The following is a 3320-nucleotide window of genomic DNA, read 5'->3' on the forward strand; positions in this document are numbered from 1 at the left end:
TGATTAATAGAAAATGTCCATCTTTGTCCCTTACAACTTTCTACCTTATGATTTTGTACTTCTAGGATATATTTCAAGAAATAGAATTTCAGGGTCATATGGAAGCTCAATTTGCAGTTTTTTGGGGGAATATCTCTATTGTATTTCAAAAGACTGGAACAATATGCACTCCTAGAAGCAATTAATTAAAATCCCTTTCTGTCTACCTCAGTGCTAACACTGGTTGTTCTTGTGATTTGTGATGTGCAGCAATTTCTTTGGTGTAATTATATCTCCATTATGGAGATTTTCATCTCCACATTCATCAATAATGTGGAAATTTAAATAATGCATCATTTGGCCATCTGAATTTCTTCTTTGAAGAAATTATTGTTAATTTCTTCTTCCCATCTTTTGACAGGGTTAGATGTTGTTTCTTACTAAATTTTACCAGTGCCTTCTATGTCCTAAATATTAACCCATATTCAGATGTGTGTGAATAGTTTCTCCTGTACCAAGGGTAGTCTTTGTGTATTAGTCATCATTTTATTTGAGGTGCAGAGAAACATTTAAATTTAATGTAGTCCCACTAACTTTACTTTTACTTTTTTGGGCAGTGGTCTTTGAAACTTGACAATGCTCTTAGCTTCAATGTAATGTTCTACCTTTGTTTTCCTCAATGTACTTTCTGGAATCAGCTCTGCTATCAATATTTTTAATCCATTTGATTTGACTTTTGTGCATAATGTTAGAGAATGGTCTGAATTCATTTTTCTGCATGTAGTTGACCAGTTTTCTCAACACCAATTGTTGAAGAGGATTCCGTGCTCCACTTCATATTTCTTGCCCAATTATCAAAGATTAGTTTATCATATATCTGAGGCTTAGGTTCAAAATTTTCAAGTCAGGGGCAGGCGAGGTGGCACTAGAGGTAAGGTGTCTGCTTGCAAGTGTTAGCCAAGGAAGGACCGCGGTTCTATTCCCTGGCGTCCAATATCCCGCCCCTCTCTGAGCCTGAAGGTTTAGCCAGGAGTAACACCTGAGCATCAAAGGGGTGTGGCCCGAAAAACCAAAAATGATTTTTTTTCAAGTCTACTCAATTGATCATGAGTATTTATCTTTGTTACAATACCTTGCTGTTTAATGACTACCTCCTTACAATACAGTTTAAAGTTGGAGAAAGTGATGCATCCCACTTATTTTTCCCAAGGATTTGTTTATTATTGTTTATTATTACATATGAATTTCTGGATTGTTTAATAGATTGTTTAATCTATTTTTTAGAAAATTTCATAGGTATTCTTTGTTTTTTGGAGGGGTTTAGTTTTTGGTTTTGGGTCACACCCAGTGTGTAGAATTTTCTAAATATATTATCATGTCATCTGTAAACATGAAAGCTTGATTTTTTTTCTTTTCTATATCAATGCCCTTAAAATCATTTTTTACCTAATTGTTATGGAAAGTATTTCCAGTATTATATTGAATAGAATTGGAAAGAGGGAGTGATCTTGTTTTACGCAAGATCTTAGAGGGAAGTCTCTACTAGTAAGGTTTTCCAGTGAGTTTTTAATTGTGCCTATCATTTTTTCAGTCTTATTGTTTCTGTTGTAAGTTTTCTTATTTCTACTATATAAGTTTTCTCATTGTTTGCATCATGATGGCTGTCCTTTCATGTTTTTTCCCCCGAGGGAAGGGTGCACACCCAGTCCCCCACTACAATAAATTACTCAGTCGAGTTTCCCACATTTTGGGAAATCGCAGGGATCAGCACGCCCGGAGTGCAATGGGCGAGCCTCACCCTGGGGAAACCACCTTCATGATCATGGAATTACCGCTGCCAGGTAAGTATCCTTTCCATGTTTTATTGAGTTCTTCAACATACTTTTCATTTCCTCTCTACAGTCCTTTTCAGAAAGTCTGTTCAGAGAGGCTAATGTTAGCTGAATGTTCATAATTACCAGGTCTATACATTAAGTATGGTGGAATTCTGTGATTCTTTCTCATTGTAGTATTATGATGGCGTTTTTTTTTTGGGGGGGGTCACACCCGGTGGCACTCAAGGTTTACTCCTGACTCTGCTCTCAGAAATCACTTCTGGCAGGCTGGGGGGGGGGGGACCATATGGGATGCAGAGATTTGAACTGGGGTCTTCCCAGTATTGGCCTGAAGCAAGGCAAACGCCCTGCTGCTGTGCTATCACTGTGGTCCTGTGATAGTGTTTTGTGTGGGGCTTCTTGTTTATAAGAAATGTCCAGTACCAGTCTGAGTGCACATACCTCAATTCATTTCAAAATGGTGCTTTTTAGTCCAACAGCACCCACAACCCCTACAGGTCACCAGTTCTTTTTTTCCTCAATTACACTCTTGTCTGGGCATACATCCCTCAGTTCAGTTCAAAAATCAGTGAAGATGTTTTATATATTTGGCAACTAATAATTTAATTAAAACCAGAAAACTAAAGATAATTTATACATTTGAGCACTATTACAACTTTCTAAACTGTAACAGCATTTAAGATGTGAAAATTTTATTAATTAGAAGTCTTTTCTAAAAATATAGTAATTATCCTATCAGTTTGGTCAGCTACAGAAAAGGCTCATGATAAACAAGAAATAGAATTTGGCTAAATATCTTGTTAGAGATTTTAACCCTGTCCTCTTAGCATAGGTTCAGAATGCAAGGAAGTGTTAAAAGATTTTTTACAAAATATAAAATATATTATCTTGTCAGAATAATTGTTCAGCTATTTACTCAAGCAGATTGATTATAGAAACATGAAATACTTATAAAACATCTGTATAATATAAAACTGATAGATTTATGTCTCTGTCATTTCACTGGATGCATATCTGTTTATGATTTTCTTCTTCTTTTTCTTCAGAAATATTTAGAAAACAGTTGTCAGAATTAATAGTCTTAAGAAGTATAAAAACAAGATTATGTAATTTTTTCTCATATCAAAATTAAAAAAATGATTTTTTACAATAATTAAAATTTGATAATTGTCATTTTTATAAATAAACTCAAGACAATAAGTATTTAAACAAATTCAATATAATAATTCAGAATATATATTTTAGATTAAACAAGACAATTATAAAACAGTTATTGTAAGATTTGGAAAATTATTTAATTTAATACCTATTTTCTACACAAATGCAATATAATCAGTATCACTACAATATTAAAGATAAATAATTTTTCAGAGTGCTTAACAAGGTATTTATAGAAGTAATGATTAAAATAAATTAATCTGAATATTATTGGTATTAATATCTATCATCTACCAACATTTACAATTTTATAGGTACAGAGTCCAGAAAATGAGTAATGGGGAGATA

At 33.5% G+C, this 3320-nt stretch overlaps 1 non-coding gene across 1 annotated transcript; it reads right to left on the minus strand.

The window, feature by feature from the left end:
- Positions 1-1664: 1664 nt before the first annotated feature.
- LOC126026896 (U1 spliceosomal RNA) lies at positions 1665-1828 on the minus strand. The gene has a single exon (XR_007502092.1). It is a non-coding gene; the product is annotated as a U1 spliceosomal RNA (small nuclear RNA).
- Between the last annotated feature and the right edge of the window lie 1492 nt (positions 1829-3320).

This window comes from Suncus etruscus, chromosome 13 (assembly GCF_024139225.1).
Source record: "Suncus etruscus isolate mSunEtr1 chromosome 13, mSunEtr1.pri.cur, whole genome shotgun sequence".
Lineage (NCBI taxonomy): Eukaryota > Metazoa > Chordata > Mammalia > Eulipotyphla > Soricidae > Suncus > Suncus etruscus.